The sequence below is a fragment of the Palaemon carinicauda genome, chromosome 35, assembly GCF_036898095.1.
Source record: "Palaemon carinicauda isolate YSFRI2023 chromosome 35, ASM3689809v2, whole genome shotgun sequence".
NCBI lineage: Eukaryota > Metazoa > Arthropoda > Malacostraca > Decapoda > Palaemonidae > Palaemon > Palaemon carinicauda.
Window position 1 is genome coordinate 38,936,454 of NC_090759.1, and position 20,023 is coordinate 38,956,476.

The 20,023-nt window shown below is 41.3% G+C and overlaps 1 protein-coding gene across 10 annotated transcripts in view; it reads left to right on the forward strand.

Moving 5' to 3' along the window:
- The first annotated feature begins 15,747 nt into the window (after positions 1–15,747).
- Positions 15,748–20,023, forward strand: part of LOC137627696 (regulator of G-protein signaling 9) — a 415,360-nt gene continuing 411,084 nt past the window's right edge. For 6 of the 10 annotated variants that reach the window (XM_068358923.1, XM_068358915.1, XM_068358924.1 and 3 more), the window contains exon 1: positions 15,770–15,853. The gene's annotated coding sequence lies outside the window, so the exon portion shown is untranslated. Of the gene's footprint in view, positions 15,854–20,023 lie in introns of all 10 variants that reach the window. The other 4 variants (XM_068358925.1, XM_068358926.1, XM_068358916.1 and 1 more) reach the window with 3 other exon arrangements.

The window sequence follows — 20,023 nt, forward strand, 5'->3', positions numbered from 1 at the left end:
CTATGTCCAAAAACGCAGTTTCGTATTATATAAGGCTTCTGATTAGAGAAGCTCATTCTCACATGAAGGATGAAGACCTTGCTTTGCTGAAGGTAAGGACCCACGAAGTGAGAGCTGTAGCCACTTCGATGGCCTTTAAACAGAACCGTTCTCTGCAGAGTATTATGGATGCAACTTTTTGGAGGAGCAAGTCAGTGTTTGCATCATTTTATCTCAAAGATGTCCAGTCTCTTTACGAGAACTGCTACACCCTGGGACCATTCGTAGCAGCGAGTGCAGTAGTAGGTGAGGGCTCAGCCACTACATTCCCTTAATCCCATAACCTTTTTTAACCTTTCTCTTGAATGCTTTTATTGTTGTTTTTTGGGTTGTTACGGTAGGCTAGAAGCCTTCCGCATCCTAGTTGATTTGGCGGGTGGTCAATTCGTTCTTGAGAAGCGCCTAGGTTAGAGGTTGTGTAGAGGTCCTTTAGTATGGGTTGCAGCCCTTTATACTTCAGCACCTTAGGGTTGTTCAGCCTCCTAAGAGGAACGCTGCGCTCAGTAAGGAAGACGAACTTATTAAAGGCAGAGTAATGGTTCAAGTCGACTTCCTTACCAGGTACTTATAATTTCATTGTTATTTTGAATAACTGATAATATGAAATACGGGATACTTAGCTTCTTGATATACATGTACACTGGTTTTCACCCACCTCCCTGGGTGTGAATCAGCTACATGATTATCGGGTAAGATTAATATTGAAAAATGTTATTTTCATTAGTAAAATAAATTTTTTAATATACTTACCCGATAATCATGATTTAATTGACCCACCCTTCCTCCCCATAGAGAACCAGTGGACTGAGGAAAAATTGAGGTGGTGTCAACAAGAAGTACTGCAGTACCTGGCCACAGGTGGCGCTGGTGAGTACACCCCCTTCTTGTATAGTGATCGCTGGCGTATCCCTTCCGTAGAATTCTGTCGGGCAACGGAGTTGACAGCTACATGATTATCGGGTAAGTATATTCAAAAATTTATTTTACTAATGAAAATAACATTTTTAACAGCGTCAACGAGTTGAAAAACAATTAAATGAAACTAAGAAAGTAATAACAGCTAATCTGAATTCCTTTATTAACTAAAACAAATATTGATACAAACACACTCGTGTGCGTATGCACAAACACACACACACAGGTGCAAGAATTGCTACGCAATAAGAGAGACGGTCGGGGTGGAGGTAGAGATGGTGACTGTGATAACATACCGTAACTCGTCACTGAAAGTGATGAAAATAAAAAAAATAAAAAGAAAAAAAATGTAAAAAATAGGAAATATAAAAATTGAAAGAAAAAATAAATAAGCTAAGTTAGATTAAAATTTCCGTAGTGTAAGTTACGGTATGTTATCGCAGTCACCATCTCTACCTCCTCGCTGATCGTGTCTCCTCGTGCGTGTGTGTGTGTGTTTGCGCATACGCACACAAGTGTGTTTGTATCAATATTTGTTTTAGTTAATAAAGGAATTCAGATTCGCTGATACAGTATTGTTTTTTTAGTTACATTTAACTGTCTTTCTACTCGTTAACGCTGTTAAAAATCATATGTACACAACACATTTTTGTTTAATCTCTCATTTTTGTTTAATCTCTCTCTCTCTCTCTCTCTCTCTCTCTCAGAAAAAAAAATAATAGACGTAGACGTATCTAACACTATAACAGCGAAGAAGAACGAGAGAGAGAGAGAGAGAGATTTTATTTGAAGAACATGTTAATGCTATGTTTAGAGAGAAACAGAAAAAGAGAGAAGTCTTATTTAAAAGAGCTTGTTAATGCTATCTTGGTTTTCTTTGCTTCACTTTTTCCTTTCTTTCTGTTCATCACGCTGGCCCTTCTCACAAATGATCGTTGCCAACAATCTCTTTGTCCTTTATCCCTATTAACCAAAGGTGTTCTATCTCTTCCAGGGTATTGCTACGATGTCTTGTAATAATGGTGATCCCCTTCGATGGTTATTTGCTTTAATGGCTGCCTTCAGCTTGATGATCCTCGAGATCATAGGCCTATTCCGGCCATATTGTTTAGCCATACAGTATCACTCACATGCACACTGCTCTCATGTTTTTCTATAATTTCTTGCTTCAATTCTAATGAAAGAATTGCCTTCTTCCTGTACTGAAACTTAGCTTCTTAGGCACCATGATTATAGGTAAAATAAAAAAGGAAATGTGAGGAAAGGAAGAAAATAAGCAGTGTTAATAACAGACCAAACAGAGGACAACCACACGATACACACAAGAACAGAGAACTGAGCACTCGACGCTCAATGGCGTAATGTTTACTTCGTGTGTCGAAATAAAATTCGGGTGTAGAGTCAAAAATTTGCTCAAATTTTACTTCGGATGTTGGAAAATTCGGATGTAGATACGTTCGGATGTAGAGGTTCCACTGTAAGTATACTGTATGTATATATATTTATATATATAGCTTTATTATATAGGGGAAAAGCCAGACAGTTACATTTTATATTTTATTTGCTATTAAGTATATTCCCCTGGAGTTTTGAGATTACTCCTTGCACTCCTAATAAAGACCTTTCAAAACATATGCTCCTACAGAGATTAATCCATATTTTTTTATCCTACATGATACTTCAAGTTTTGCAAAGACCTAAACGTCCAATGCATCTTTGCTGTCACCTATCTGAGTTACGCTAGCTAGGTGGTAAGTATCCATGGTCATGGCCTACCAGTACTGACATCACAGAGAAAGGTGACATAGGAGTTGTTGAGGATGACATCTTCCCAATGGAGGGATGTACATGAAGGCCTACATTCTTGGTACCCCGGATCTTTTCGTTTGGGCTTCTGCCAAGGCGTTGTATTCTAATCTCGGATGAATGGTGGTCAATGTGTTTCTTGACAGGGCATCAGCAATGGGATTCATTTTCCCATTGACTATTGAAGGGTGCAATTGCATTCAGCCACAGTTGAGAGATGTTGGCATTGACGGGCGGACCAGGCGTTTAACTGTTGAGTAAAGGCGTGCTCCAAAGGCAAGTGGTCTATGCAAATGACAAAGGGCGTACCTTCTAAGAAGTGGCAAAAATGACAGACAGCCAAATGCATCACCAGCAATTCGCGGTTGAAGTTAGAGTAGCCGGGTTCCACCTTGGACAGTTTTCTACTGAAGAAGGTCAATGAGTGGGGCAAGCCGTTGACCACTTGCTTTGAGTAAAGCACCAATAGCAACGTCGCTGGCATCGACGGATAAAAGGAGAGGGGCATGTGGCATGGGAAAAGTGAGAGGAGCAGCAGTTGATAGGCATTCTTTGCATTGCAGAAGGCCCTTTCCTCAAGGGGTCCCCACTTCAGGTCTTTTGGGTTACCCTTGAGGGAAGTGTAGAGCGGGCAAGAGTGGCGACGATGGCTGGCAGGAACTGTTGATGAAAGTTTATCATGCCCAACGATTCTTGCAGCGCTTTGACGATCGAGGATATGGGGAAGTTCTGAACAGCTGATTCTTTCTCAGAGAGTGGGTGGATACATTCAAGAGTGATGGTGGGTCTTAAGAACGATATTTCGGTTGTATCAAAGGTACACTTGTCGTATCGGAGTACAGTCTGCACTCAGTTTTCGCTGGTTCATTCTTCACGATTTTGCTCTTTCGCGACACCTGTTAAATAAAAGATCACATATTCGTTAGGAGCACTCTCGCTCCGCGACAATTTCAAACAGCCCACGATCCTGTGCATCCGGCTCGCTTCGAGTCACTTCCCTCCCCACCCAGCACAACATCCCATCTCACACTGACTTAGCTTCAGTCTTGCATTTTCTCAACTCGTGTGTGCATCTCCCACTTTGGTCCTTTTTGAGCAGAATCATGTTTTCATATAAGAAAATGATATATTTGTATATAGTAGTACATATATCTGCTGTGCATTACCCAGTAAATATAAACACTGTACAAGAGTGTGATTCTCTACAGTATTGCACAAGAGATGACGCATCAGAAGTTGTGTCATGCTTTAAGACTGCTGCGTAGTACTTCGTATAAAAATGATTAGTGGTCTTTGTATGAAATATGTACTCTTAGTTAATCTGAAATGCAGTATTACAGTAATGCATAGTATTATTTATTAACTATACTGTACAATACTGTACGTAAATTATTACATGTACATACTGTACTTTACAATATGTAATTGTAGGCTACATGTGCGATGAGTGGTCAAACAGTGTGGGTTGTCTGAACAAATACAGCAAACACTTACAGTACAATTAAGCTGTACTGTAGTAATAGTACTGTACTTATATTCCAGTAATATATACAGTACTACAGTATCAGTGAGTGCTATAGTAGATAGGAACAACAGTGTTTTGTTGTTAAAAGTGTCCCGATGACTACTGTAGGGTTACGCACTGTACTGTACCGTGTCCAGTACAATGAACACATGCAGACGTGTATTGAACACTTACTGAAGTGTCTTCATTTAATTACAAAATATTTTTTTGGGCTCGGGCCATGTCGTCCTGATGGAAGGGTTCCTTTAGGTAGCCTTTTAAGGGATATTTGCTACAGTGATACTCCCAGAGAAATAAACCGAAGGTCTCCAGGATTCTAACTCCTGGCGCGAGTATCCAATTAAGGATATCGCATAATATCAGGAGACGTATTTTTTAGATACAACAAAGAGGAATCTTCACCCTGAATAGATTTAACTCTTTGATGTAAGGAGGAAGAGTGGCAAAAGAATGGGGTGCCAATCTAGGTACCCTGTGGACCTCCTATCCATACTTCTACCGCCCACCATTCCTTTTCTTGTAGCACCCTAAGCTAGGTGTTCTCCCACATTAACCCGGAGTTTTGTTACAAGTTATCGGAATAATCATCATGCAATTCTTTCTTGTGTATAATTTTAGGCTCCCTTCTCACAGTTGAATTTCAATAATTTAAGTGTGTTTGGTTGAGCATCGCTGAGAACCAGAGGCAGCCATTTTACAACTGCAGTTGCCTGTTACAATTGCATTTTAATTAGTCAGTAGGGCGACAATTCCCGGTATTAAGCTATAATATTAGCTAGTTAGGCAAATTATACAAGTGATGATGTTGCATACATATATATTATTCATCTTCCTAATATGTAACTTTACTTATCGTACGCGGCGGGAACCCCGGCGGTACCAACCTTGGCAGGGGATCCTACCAGAGCTAGGCTACTCTCGCTCATATATACGTTAGTAAAGTACTGTATTTCCTCCCGGTTAGCCTCACCCTATCGTTCCTTATCGATTCGGATGAGAATTTACATTCTCTAGAATCTATAGATAAGTTACGAAATACATTCTCTCTCAGAGAAAAGAGGCTAAACTCTTCCTCCCTCCCTGAGTGCTGCCGCCGCTACAGGCGGCAACCACTGTCTTTCTTCATCGCCGTTGAGTAGAAGAAAGTTCTTGTCACCTCTGGCTTTGATTTAGATAAAATCTAACTCAGGGTGCCCTTGTCTTGCCGCCGACGATGTCGTCGTCAGCAAAGGAACCATGTTTCCTCTGCTGCTGACGATGTTGTCAGCACAGGAGGCCATGCTTCCTCAGTTCACTGTTGAAGGTAGGCGGCATACCCTTTACCCTTCCCCCTTCTGTCCTTTAGTGACATCAAAGCCGTCACAAAACTCTTTCACCGGTATTCTGACAGTCATCCCGGCTTGCTAGGGTGACTGTGTTACCGACTGGTATCCTGCTGGTAGCAGTGAGTTCAGCCATCTCAGCCACCTTCCCCCTTACTTCCTTCCTTCACAATAAGTGAATATTATTGGGGGGAAGATTGAGATGGCTCCTGACGGCTGCCGGTGGGAAAGCTAACATACTTTGGGAAGTCCTCAGCCCTCTCGTGAACTGCCATCCACATTTATTGCCACCGCCAGCATAGCCGGCAACAGGCCTTTTGTAGATGGGTGGAAACCAGAATCAGACAGATTCTTACCCCTTCCATTGGAACTCTTATTCTGGCAAGGAGACAGTAGGCGGCCTGATAGTCCTCCTACACTTCCAATTGTTATGTTTAACCATAATAATAGGAAACTCCTTCCTTAATGCTTTCTCTCTCTCTATCAGTTAGTGCCGCCAGGTACTAACCTAACCCCGGCAGTGCCGCTGGCTAAACTACAGTATACACCTATACAGTAGTACACATGTTTTCTAACATACTCTGTGTTTCCTATTGCAGTCAATTGTTGGGACCACGTTATTATGGTGAGGCTGAGTACTCCCTCAACACCCAGATGGGTTTTTTCGATCATCAGGACCCTAAAAAATCACCGATCAGTATTAATATATACTACAGGTGGATAATGTTAGTATAGACACTTACTAACTCTAACTCTAGTTCCTAGAGTTTCTTCTACCTTGTATTCTCCCTACCAGGGAAACCAAATATTATTACTGACGGAGGTCTCAACAATGGCCTGGGAGAGGAAACACAGATATGTGTCTTTTCTACTTCCTTTCAAGCTTACTATCCTAAGCTATTATGAACAATAGTGATTACTATTGTTAATAAAAATGTATGCTTTTATATCACTGATATAAAAAACATGATACTCGTTGAGGCCTTTTCCTTTACAGGAGGAGCCGATGGAGAAGTGTGCAGCATTGTTCTGCAACAACAAGGGCAAAGACTTTTGTGGACACACGATGTGCAGGACTCATGGCCCCTGCTGCATCGTGTCCTTAAGTATTGGGACCCGAAGGGTTGCCCCACCTGCTCAACCCTGCTGGCCAACGGCTTCGTAGAAGCTCCCCCAGTCAACATAGAGACTAGGGATACAGCGAGGGAGACCCTTTGCAAATGGGTAAAAGGGTTCCAAAAGAACTCTCCGGGACCGTACTTACCCAACGACTCCCTAAGGTGCCTTCTGTTCCCCAAGGCTCTATCAAACGCGGTAGTGCCCGAGGAACAGGTCCAGCCTCCTCTCATACAACTGAAGATCGACGCAGACAGAAATAAGGCACTGGAAGGCATGGACATCCACAAAGAAAGGATGTCAGAAGTGTCCACTGACACAGAGCAGGACCTACTGCAAAGAGGCCCTGAAGAAGACGTGGAACATTCACAAGTGGAGGAAGAAGGATTCGTTTCAACGACAACCGAAGATCCTCAGTTCGCCGTGACGGCATACCAACCTATGCCGTCAGCCTCTTCAGCCCTAACTCCTCAACCAGTTACACAGGTCGACAAGAGCGAAGCAATCCTCACGTCGATCCAACGGATGATGGAGTTGTTCCAGAAGGAACAAGAGACAATGAAGCAGTCAATCAAGCAGCAGCAGATACTGCTTCAGGAAAGGACAGACCGCCCTGGACCTACCAGGGGCTCCACTAAGAAGCCCCTTAGAGTGTTGGATCTTCCTCACTGCTCCAAAACCAACCCCTGGAGGTATGCGGAGCATATGCCCATGATGAATGGGAAATTATTCGTCTCGGAGAAGTTGGGTGCCAAACTTATTGAAGATCTTGAGTTCTGGCCTAAATTTTCAGCTTACCCAAACTGTTATGTGAGACTGCGGGATGAACATTTAGCCTGTGAGGAAACGGTACCCAAAGAGGTCATTGTCTTCAAGCATGACAAGGCGCAAGCCATCCTCCTGAAAACCTTGAAAGGAGCCGGGTACACCAACTACAAAGTCTCAGCACTGAGCAAGAGACACCCCACCTTTCTTGCTCCTTCCTCCATCTCTTTCCCCTTTTCGGAGAAAGCTCTAGACTTTGCCGTCAAGGCAGTCGACGAGGGCAAACCCTGCTCATTCCTAGAGGAATGCAAACCATTTTCTCTAGCAATGCCTACCTGCGAGGAGAAGTGGAAGGATGTCCACCTAACCTTTTCCGTCTCTTATGTTGGATCCAGAGATAGCAGGCCAGCAGTTCAATGATAACCTTCCGAAATTGCCAGACCATCTTCTGAGGAGGGAACAGGAGACGAAGGAGAGACTTGCGGCCTCCCTTTCTCATCAGAACTGCTTGGAAATGAGTGCAGGTCTGCATAACGCCCCAGAAATGTTCATATTTCTGGCTAAGTCTCACATGGAAACCCTTGTGAAAGACTTACTGTACAGTATATGCTTTCCTCAGAGTAAGAAGAGCCTGCAGAGAGTTCCTTAGACACGAACCCAGGAAGCTGATTACCTTGAGCATCTGGGGTAAGAACCTTTTCCCACAGGAACTGGTCCAAGAGATCATAGCCAGAGCAGCCACGGAGAACAGGAACCTTCTCCAAAAGTGGGGCTTGAACTCAAAGAGGAAATCTTCCTCGGATGGAGGTCCCCAGCCTAAGAATAAAAAAGGCAAGGAGACCACGCAGACCTGCACAACTTCCTGCCGTGACCATGACCACGATGCCTCAGACCATGACCACTATGCCTCAGACCACCTTCCGGATGGTCCCTCAACAACTGGTAGCCCAGTCGCCAGTGTTTAACCCTGGCTTTGAGAGGCAGTCGACTTTCTTTCGCCCTAGTCAGAAAGGAAAAGGCCCAAGGAGCATTTCCTCCGGAAACTCCTCTCTGGGCCGAGGAAGACGTGGTCGCAAACAAGTCCTCAGGACCTGCCAAGCAGTGAGGGGCTCCAGGTAGGGGGCAGACTGTATTACTTTCGGGATTGCTGGACCTTCGATCCCTGGGCCCACAGCCTAATCACGAATGGACTCGGGTGGAATTGGAACAGAACTCCACCCCGTTTTCCAAAATTCTTCCAACACCCCACCCCCTCGTTAGAAGAATATACAGTGAACCCTCGTTTATCGCGGTAGATAGGTTCCAAACCCGGCCGCGATAGCTGAAAATCCGTGAAGTAGGGACACCATATTTACGTATTTATTTAACATGTATATTCAGACTTTTAAAACCTTCCCTTTATGTAGTACTGTTAACAAACTACCCTTTAATGTACAGAACACTTAATGCATGTACTACAGTACCCTAAACTAAAACAGGCACAAATATTAAAGGCGATTTTATATCATGCGTTTCCTAAACACGCCAAAAAACACGATGGAAAATGACAACCAATGTTTTGTTTACGTTTATGTCTGATCATAATGAAGAAACAGACGCATTTACACATCTGTGTATAGGTTAGTTTTTGCATTGACAGCAATCTTACCAAGTATTGATTATATGTTGATTTTGTTATTACCAATGTTTTACTTAATTTTTCTTAGGACTTCCAAATAAATGAAATGAATGCCATTTATATAGTGTTTTTCTTTATGACGCCGCCTGAAACGGATATCTTCCATTCATTTACTGTACGCTCCATCTTCGATCGTAATAAACAAACAAAGGCATTAAACGCGCATGATCAAAGTGATAAATAATGATATCAGAAGCTTTTAGTAAATATGTTATTACAAATATTATTTACCGTATCTATATAAAATCCTACATACGTAGCAAAGCAGGAAAACAATTTTTTTTCTTTTTTTTTGCGTTTAATCAACAATAACAAACTGCCGTTTATGACCGAATGATTATTTACGATAATTCTAAACTGGTACTAAAGATGATTCTCCATTCTATATCCAAAATACTTTTCCTAACTTCAGTTATAAGTCAACTTGTACCCCCCTCAATTATGAAACCATCTAAAAAAAAAAAAGTAAGAGAAGAAGCAAGTACTAGGCCGATTTTTAAAGTTGTCGAACAATTAAGTTACCTCTATAACGTTCGATGTGACATAGTGCGAGATTGGAGAAAGTAAGGAAAATTGAGTCATGATTGATTTTCAATATAAATGAAACTTTGTGAAGCAACAAAGATTTCATTTGTTAGTGAGAATAGAGGTAAGGAATAAGAGGTAGTGAAAAGTAGCCCACAGAGAGAGAGAGAGAGAGAGAGAGAGAGAGAGAGAGAGAGAGAGAGAGAGAGAGAGAGAGAGTTGTTTTAAATGTAATAAACAAAAAAATATGATAGGTTATAACACATTGGTGCTTATGTAATATCAACTGTATAGATGGTTTGAATAAGTTAAGAAATGGTATAAACAATACTTCGTACGCGCATATTCTTGAGACCGGCAGCTAGACGTCAGCTGATCTGATCACAGCCAAAAATAAAACAAAAAGAAGTCAACAATACTCGATTTTTAAAACACACCCGAAATTTAAAAACAAAAGTACACGCTTTCTTAATGTGCAATTAACTTTTTAAAGAGTAGCAATTTTCTAGAATAAAATGATGTTTCCCCCAAAAATAGTGGTTTGCTGATGAAATCGGATGCCGTATTTAATGAAAAAAGTCCGCTAAGTCGTGAATCCGCGATGGTCGAACCGCGAAGTAGCGAGGGCTCACTGTACCTCAGAACTCTTGAACAAGAAGGTAATAAGGAAAGCGAAGTCCATCAAATTCCAGGGAAGGCTGTTTTGTGTTCCCAAGAAAGACTCAGACAAAATCAGAGTAATTCTAGACTTGTCTCCACTCAACAAGTTCATCGAGAACAACAAGTTCCGGATTCTTACTTTGCAACACATAAGGACCCTTCTACCAAAAGTGGCGTACACAGTCTCAATAGACCTAGCAGATGCTTATTGGCATCTTCCAGTCTGTTGCCCTTTCTCCTCCTACCTAGGATTCAAGCTACAGAAGAAGAAGTTTGTCTTCAGAGCAATGCCCTTCAGACTGAACACAGCCCCAAGGATATTCACGAAGCTAGCAGACACAATCGTCCCGCAGCTACGCTCCGAAGGAGTTCAAGTGGTAGCATATCTAGACGATTGGCTGGTATAGGCAGCATCCAAGACTACTTGTCGGCAGGCAGCCAAAAAGGTGATCCAGTTCCTGGAACACCTGGGCTTCAAGATCAACCGCAAGAAGTCTCCCCTTTCTCCAGCTCAGAAGTTCCAATGGTTAGGAATCCAATGGGACTTAAAGTCACACCACCTCTCCATTCCATCCAAGAAGAGGAGAGAGATAGCGGGATCTGTCAAGAGACTAATCCATCACAAGAGGATTTCAAGACGTCAACAGGAAAGAGTATTGGGCTCTCTCCAGTTCGCAGCAGTGACAGACCCGGTGCTAAAAGCACGTCTAAAAAATGCGTCAGGAGTCTGGAGAAGATACACATTAAACGCTCGAAGAGATCAACTAAGGTTGACCCCGACCCTGTTGCGCACGCAGTTAAGGCCGTGGTCAACAGCCAAGAGCCTAGCACGGACAATTCCCCTGCAACCACCGCAATCATCAGTGGTGATACACACGGACGCCTCCTTGGAAGGATGGGGAGGCCATTCTCACGAGAGAAAAGTGCAAGAGAATTGGTCGCACCAGTTCAAAACCTTTCACATCAACATTTTGGAAGCTATGGCAGTTTTCCTTACGTTGAAGAAACTATCCCGCGGTAGAGCAATCCACATCAGATTGTTCCTGGACAACAAAGTGATAGTAAAATGTCTAAATCGACAAGGGTCGGGATCGCCTCACATCAACCATGTGATATTAGCCACCTTCTACCTTGCAAGGAAGAAGGGATGGCACCTATCAGTAGTTCACCTACAAGGGTTCCGCAATGTGACGGTGGACGCTCTATCCAGGTGAAAACCCATAGAGACAGAATGGTCCCTAGACGCAGACTCATTCTCCTTCATCTCGGAAAAAGTCCCGGAACTGCAGATCGTCTTCTTCGCAACGAGCAACAACAAGAAACTACCTCGTTACGTAGCCCCTCATATGAACCCTCAAGCAGAAGCGATGGATGCCATGTCCCTCGACTGGAACAGGTGGAATAGCATTTACCTGTTTCCACCAACCAATCTCCTGCTAAGAGTCCTCGACAAGCTAAGATCCTTCAGAGGGACAGCAGCAGTAGTGGTCCCCAAGTGCAAAAGCAATTGGTTCCCTCTAGTTCTAGAATTCAAACTGAAGCTGTTTCCTCTGCCAGATCCAGTATTATCCCAACTGGTCCAGAAGTCAACTGTCTACGCTTCATCCTCGAGAACCAACAACCTACATCTCATGATTTTCTTGCCCTAGCGGCGAACAAAAAGTTTGGAATCTCAAAGGATAAAGTTGACTTCATCGAAGAGTATAAGTCAAGTTCGACTAGGAGACAATATGAATCGTCATGGAAGAAATGGGTTTCCTTTGTCAAAACAAGGAAACCGACAGAAATATCGATAGATTTCTGTCTTGCATTCTTCATATACCTACACGAACAAGGCCTGGCTTCCACTACGATTACCTCGTGTAAGTCGGCCCTGGCTAGACCACTTCTGTATGATTTTGAAGTGGACCTCTCTAGTGAAATCTTTAATAAGATCCCAAAAGCATGTGCTAGACTCAAGTCAGCAACCCCACCAAAGCCCATCACGTGGTCTTTGGACAATATCTTGCACTATGCTTCGAACCTAAACAATGAGGATTGTACTCTAAAGGATCTAACACAGAAAGTAATTTTTCTGTTTGCAATAGCCTCAGGGGCTAGAGTTAGTGAAATAGTGGCCTTATCCAGAAACGAAGGCCATATTCACTTCTTAGACACAGGAGAACTGAACCTCTTTCCTGATCCTGCTTTTCTTGCCAAGAATGAGCTACCCACTAAGAGGTGGGGTCCTTGGAGAATCTTCCCACTGAAGGAAGATGCCTCTCTTTGCCCAGTAGAGTGCCTTAAGGTCTATCTTCGAAGAACTTCAGACTTCAAGGGAGGACAGCTCTTCAGAGGCGAAACTTCAGGATCAAACCTATCCCTAAGACTACTGAAAGCGAAGCTCACCTACTTTATTCGCAGAGCGGATCCTGACAGTACACCTGCAGGTCATGATCCGAGGAAAGTTGCTTCTTCGTTAAACTTCTTTCAACATATGGACTCTGAAAGACTCTGCTCATACACGGGGTGGAGATAATCCAGGGTCTTATACAAACACTATGGGAAGCAAGTACATGAAATAAAACATTTTGTGGTGGTGACGGATAGTGTCATTAAACCCGTCGTCTAGTGCTGCGATGAATAGTGGACGGTTTTGGGACTTTACAATGTATCGGGTGCATGGGTATACGTACCTTCTAGTGCAAATCATAACGATGATTAACAGACTTCCATATAGGTGCATATCTGACCAATAACACCAGTGCTGAGTGAACGTTTGCATCAGTGTTTACGCATGTCCAAAATCTGGGCAAGTCAGACAGATTTGGTTTCACATCTCCATTGAGTGGCATTATTCCAATACTGAAATTATATATTTTTTCTACAGGAGAAAATATGGACCCTGATGTGTTTTAATGCTGGATCAGATTCATACTTTATTGTAACTACATTTGATAATTGAGTTTCAAAATAAAGATACTAAAACGTATCTGCGTCTTATTACTGCTACCTCAGTTACATACAAATAAAACATGCCAGAGTTTTATTTAATCCCTATAAGGGCATAGAACTTGAAATCAGTATACAGATTTCCATGGTAAGTAAAAGGTAAGCTCTAAAGGTTTCTCTTTTGTTCTTATGGAAATACAAACCTTGAATCCTTATTGTCGAAGTCGACACTTTCCCTGCAGGGGGCAGGAAGCACTAAGCCAGTTCCAGGCTTAGTGGAAATGACAGTTACCTGGAATTTCACAAACAGGTCTAGGAGACCAGATAAGGAAATCCATTCAAGGTAGAAGGCACATACACAAACCCACAGCTATACTAATTTCAATTTAATTCTCTGGTATGCTTCCATCAGGACGACATGGCCCGAGCCAAAAAACGGATGTTGAGCAAAGTGAAAAATCTAATTTTGGGTGAGAGCGCCATGTCGTCCTGATGGACCCACCCTTTTGCTGACCCCACCCGAAATTACTCTATCTGCGGCCATTTCTGCATAACGACAAGAAAAGGAATGGCGCTCGGTAGCAGTACGGATAGGAGGTCCACCGGGTACCTAGATCGGCACCCCCTTCTTTTGCCACTCTTCCTCCTTACATCAAAGAGTTAAATCTATTCGGGGTGAAGATTGCTATGTGTCGTATCTAAAAAATACGTCCCCTGATATTATGCGATATCCTTAATTGGATACTCGCGCCAGGAGTTGGAATCCTGGAGACCTTTGGTTTATTTCTCTGGGAGTATCACTGTACCAAATATCCCTTAGAAAGATACCTAAAGGAACCCTTCCATCAGGACGACATGGCCTGAGCCCAAAAATAGATTTTTCACTTTGCTCAAAATCTGTTGTACTGTGATAGAAAACAAGTAAAAACAATATTAGGAAGGACTTGATGTTTTAATTGACAGCGATAAGGCAATGGTCAGTGAGTTGGTAGGACTTATCCCTCTGTAGGGCAGATAGTATTAGCGAATTCTCGTTCTTCGTGCCTGTCTATGTTACCTAACCCCTCTGAAGAGCGAGGGCTGTAAAAGATGGTAAAAGATTTGAGTAGAGAAAGCAGAAATGTAGGACTGAAAAGGAATATGAGTAAAGGTAAGATAATGTTCTATGAAATGCAGATACAGATAATAAGTGTTATGGACGAACCTCTAGAGGTTGTTAATGAATGTATGTTCTCAGGAAAGACAATAAGTGTTTCCCCAAGGCATGAAACCGAAATTCAAAGTAGGATAAGCATGGGATGGAGAGATATTTGTAAACAAAATAAGGTTATGAAAACTTAAAATGCCACTTAATCTAAAAATTAAAGTATTTAATCAGATGGTCTTACCAGTATTAACTAATGCAACAGAAACTTGGAGCCTTACTAAAGCTTAGAACATAAGCTAATTACAACTCAAAGAGCTATGGAAAGAATTATGATGGAAATAATACTAAGGTACAGAGAAAGAATAACATGGATACGAGACTACTGTAAACTAGAGGATAATCTAGCGTCACGTAAGAAAACGAATTGGATGTGGACAGGACATATGATGAGAATGACATATAATACATGGGCCTTAAGAAAAACAGAATGGGTCCCTAGAGGTTGCAAAAGAAGCAGAGGAAGGAAGAGAAGAAAATGGATGGACAAGATGAGAAAATTTGCTGGCGTGGACTGGCATAGAAAGCCCATAAACAGACTGGATTTTAAGGATATGTCTGAGGTCTTTGTTCTGCATTGGACTTGTAATGGCATATATATATATATATACACACACATTTATATATATATATATATATATATATGTATATATATATATATATATATAAATGGGTTAACAATGTTCAGACATGGTTAAAATAATTAAACCAGCCTATATGAATAGGCCTACAATAGGCTACTATTATAACAATAACCAATATGCGAATAGTGCTTTTCTTACTCAGTATATTTTTAAACAGGAGACCTGTATCTAAAATGGAAAAAAAAATAAGTCCAGGAATCGATTAAAAGTTTTAATCTAATACATAACCTATTTCAAATCATAAATACATTGCATTAATATAGATATAAGTTTCTTAACCAGTCTATTTATCCGAGATAGTTTTTTTCATTCATAGAATGAATTTTATTTTTATAAATATTATAATCTAAGCTACAACCCTAGTTGGAAAAGCTGGAAGCTGTAATTAAGGGACACCAACAGAGGAAAAATAGCCCAGTGAGGAAAGGAAACAAGGAAATAAAACTACAAGGGAAGCAATGAATAATGTTATCTCTTGATTTCTCTAGTTATCACCTCGTATTGTAAATTGTTTTAGAGAACTATTAAAGACCTGGATGACATTCTGGCGGAGTCAAAGAGCGTTGCGCCTGTCTCGTAGGGTTGCCATGACAACAAGCCAGGCGAGGGGAAAGGGGGTGGACTCTGTAGGGAGTGTTGTCAGTGTGCTTACTGATGTGCGCCGGGAGTGTTCTGCCCCACATCGTTCCACAATGAGAGTCCTTAAACCGCCACACTACTAAGGTAAGATTTCGGATCGTGGCGTGTTTTTGGTTTCCTGTCAGGACTAGAAAGATGTAAAGGTTGGTCTGATGTGGACCATGTGATAAAGGTAGGCGACCAGCGGGGGTTAATCGATCAATAACGGGGACGTAACCCACCACCACTACTAACAACTACACAGACGCGCAACCGTACATGTGTGTGTATGTGTGTGTGTTAGAGAAAAAAAAGCGGTATGGAGGTTGATAGCAATATCACCTGTCTATCTAGCTTTTCGATAGCTCTTTTCATCCTTAGAATATCATTTTATTATCTTATCTCGAACCGTACATATGTATGTGTGTGTGTGCGAGAGAGAGAAAAAGCGGTTGGAAGCTTGATAGAAACATCACCTATCTAGCTTTTAGATAGCTCCTTTTATCCCTAGAAGACCTTTTATTATCTTATCTCAATTTTAATTTGCGTGACGTAATTCGCAGGAATGAGGATAAGCTATCAACAGTTTTTTCGGGGGGGAAGCGTCGTTCACGCCGTATAGCTGCTGGCAACAGTTGTTTACTCCTCTCTAGTACCCACAGGAGATGGGTGTGTTTCTGCAATCTCCTCCTGATAGATCCTAGTATTTATTTTCAATCTCTTTCTGGCTCGATCTTCTTTGTTTGGAAGCCTTACGCAGTAGACATGATATACGTACTGTTGTAGATGTTCAGGAAGTGAGTTGACATTTGAAGCCTTCTAGAAAATGTCATGGATATATTTGCAAGGCGTTTTTTTTCTTTTTGGCATTTAGCTCCTTCCCAAAGTTCGGGATCATTTATGTTTATTAGCATATATTTCCATCTCTTTATTCACTTATATTATTCCAAATTCAACTCTTCATATTTTAAAACTAGGCTTACATTTATTCTTTGTAGATAAAGGACATTTTCAAAGGCAATTTATATCTTAGAGAATTTACGTAGTTTTACTCGATACCCTACTTGTATCATTAATGTCAATACAGATATACAATAATTCGATGCATTTGGCGGGGGGAGGGGGGCAGGTAATATATAAGCATATAGGCCTACAGTAATTGAATACTTGTAATAGCTTTCAGTAAGTCTGAAACTCGGGATTAAGGTTCAGTACTTTGACAGTAGGCATATTCACAAAAAATAGTTTTGTCCTGAGCTTTCAGTTCATTGACTGTATTAAGAAAAAAAATAGTTTCGTCTTTTCACCCTGGAATTATAAATTGCATTAATTTGTACTCTTGCGTAATTCTTTTGCATTCTATTGTGTGACAGATTTTTTCTAATTAAAACTCTCTCTCTCTCTCTCTCTCTCTCTCTCTCTCTCTCTCTCTCCAGAATTTGCACTCGATCAAAATCTCTCTCTCTCTCTCTCTCTCTCTCTCTCTCTCACACACAGAATTTGCAGTCAATCTAAATCTTTTAACATGTTTTTGATGACACAGACACACACACTCTCTCTCTCTCTCTCTCTCTCTCTCTCTCTCTACAGAATTTGCACTCAATCATAATCTCTCTCTCTCTCTCTCTCTCTCTCTCTCTCACACACACAGAATTTGCAGTCAATCTAAATCTTTTAACATGTTTTTGATGACACACACACACACACACACACTCTCTCTCTCTCCTCTCCTACAGAATTTGCACTCAATCATAATCTCTCTCTCTCTCTCTCTCTCTCTCTCTCACTCTCTCTCTCACAGAATTTGCAGTCAATCTAAATCTTTTAACATGTTTTTGATGACACACACACACACACACACTCTCTCTCTCTCTCTCTCTCTCTCTCTCTCTCACACACACACACAAAATTTGCAGTCAATCTAAATCTTTTAACATGTTTTTGATGACACAGACACTCTCTCTCTCTCTCTCTCTCTCTCTCTCTCTCTCAAGCAAACAATAGTTGTTTTCGAAAAAGGCCACATGTAGATGCTGTAGCCTCTCTCTCTCTCTCTCTCTCTCTCTCTCTCTCTCTCTAAAAGAAAATAATGAACCATTTGGTCAAAAATAATTTGTTTAATATGGGTCAACACGGTTTCGTACCTGGAAAAAGTACACAGACTCAACTGATAGCTCACTATGAAAACATATACAATAATATGATAAATGAAAAAGACACAGATGTGATCTATCTAGATTTTGCAAAAGCCTTTGACAAGGTAGACCATAACATATTGGAGAAAAAAATGAGAAAGCATAATATTGTGGGAAAGATAGGAAAATGGGTAAAAGAATTCCTGCAAAACAGAAAACAGATAGTGGTTGCAAATGACGAGAAATCAGATGAAGCCCAGGTAATATCTGGTGTGCCCCAAGGTACGGTATTAGCTGCACTGCTATTTGTTATTATGATCTCAGACATAGACTGTGATGTTGAAAACTCCTTAGTGAGAAGTTTCGCCGATGACACAAGAATAAGTAGAGAAATTACTTGTGATGAAGATAGGAACTCACTACAAAGAGATCTAAACAAAATATATGAATGGGCGGAGATAAATAGGATGGTATTTAACTCCGATAAATTCGAATCAATAAATTATGGAAACAGAGAAGGAATGGTGTATGCATACAAGGGACCTAATAATGAGACAATCACAAACAAGGAAGCAATTAAAGACCTTGGTGTAATTTTAAATAGGAATATGTTATGCAACGACCAAATAGCAACACTGTTGGCTAAATGTAAAGCAAAAATGGGAATGTTATTTAGACACTTTAAAACAAGAAAAGCTGAACACATGATTATGCTTTACAAAACTTATGTGCGTAGTACACTCGAGTACTGCAATGTGATATGGTACCCACACTACCAAAAGGATATTGCGCAAATAGAGAGTGTACAAAGGTCCTATACTGCTAGAATAGAAGAAGTTAAGGACCTTGATTACTGGGAAAGACTGCAATTTTTAAAACTATACAGTCTAGAAAGGAGAAGAGAACGCTACATGATAATACAAGCATGGAAGCAAATAGAAGGAATTGCTGAAAACATCATGGAGCTTAAAGTATCAGAAAGAGCAAGCAGAGGTAGATTAATAGTGCCAAAAAGCATTCCAGGTAAACTGAGAAAGGCGCACAGGACATTAATCCACTACGCACCAGCATCGATAATGCAGCGACTATTTAATGTGCTGCCAGCTCATCTAAGAAATATATCAGGAGTGAGCGTAGATGCGTTTAAAAATCAGCTCGATAAATACCTAAGATGCATCACAGACCATCCAAGACTGGAAGATGCAAAATACACCGGAAGATGTATTAGCAACTCTGGTGGATATACGAGGTGCCTCACACTGAGGGACCTGGGGGAACCCAAACAAAAAATAAGGCAATAAGGATAAGGTAAGGCTCACAAGCAAACAATAGTTGTTTTCGAAAAAGGTCATAGGCTATGTAGATGCTGTAGCCTCTCTCTCTCTCTCTCTCTCTCTCTCTCTCTCTCTCAAGCAAACAATAGTTGTTTTCGAAAAAGTCGCATGTAGATGCTGTAGCCTCTCTCTCTCTCTCTCTCTCTCTCTCAAGCAAACAATAGTTGTTTTCGAAAAAGTCACATGTAGATGCTGTAGCCTCTCTCTCTCTCTCTCTCTCTCTCTCTCTCTCACAAGCAAACAATAGTTGTTTTCGAAAAAGGTCACATGTAGATGCTGTAGCCTCTCTCTCTCTCTCTCTCTCTCTCTCTCTCTCTCACACAAGCAAACAATAGTTGTTTTCGAAAAAGGTCACATGTAGATGCTGTAGCCTCTCTCTCTCTCTCTCTCTCTCTCTCTCTCACACACACAAGCAAACAATAGTTGTTTTCGAAAAAGGTCACATGTAGATGCTGTAGCCTCTCTCTCTCTCTCTCTCTCTCTCTCTCTCTCAAGCAAACAATAGTTGTTTTCGAAAAAGTCGCATGTAGATGCTGTAGCCTCTCTCTCTCTCTCTCTCTCTCTCTCTCTCAAGCAAACAATAGTTGTTTTCGAAAAAGTCACATGTAGATGCTGTAGCCTCCTCTCTCTCTCTCTCTCTCTCTCTCTCTCTCTCACAAGCAAACAATAGTTGTTTTCGAAAAAGGTCACATAAAGATGCTGTAGCCTCTCTCTCTCTCTCTCTCTCTCTCTCTCTCTCACGAGCAAACAATAGTTGTTTTCGAAAAAGGTCACATGTAGATGCTGTAGCCTCTCTCTCTCTCTCT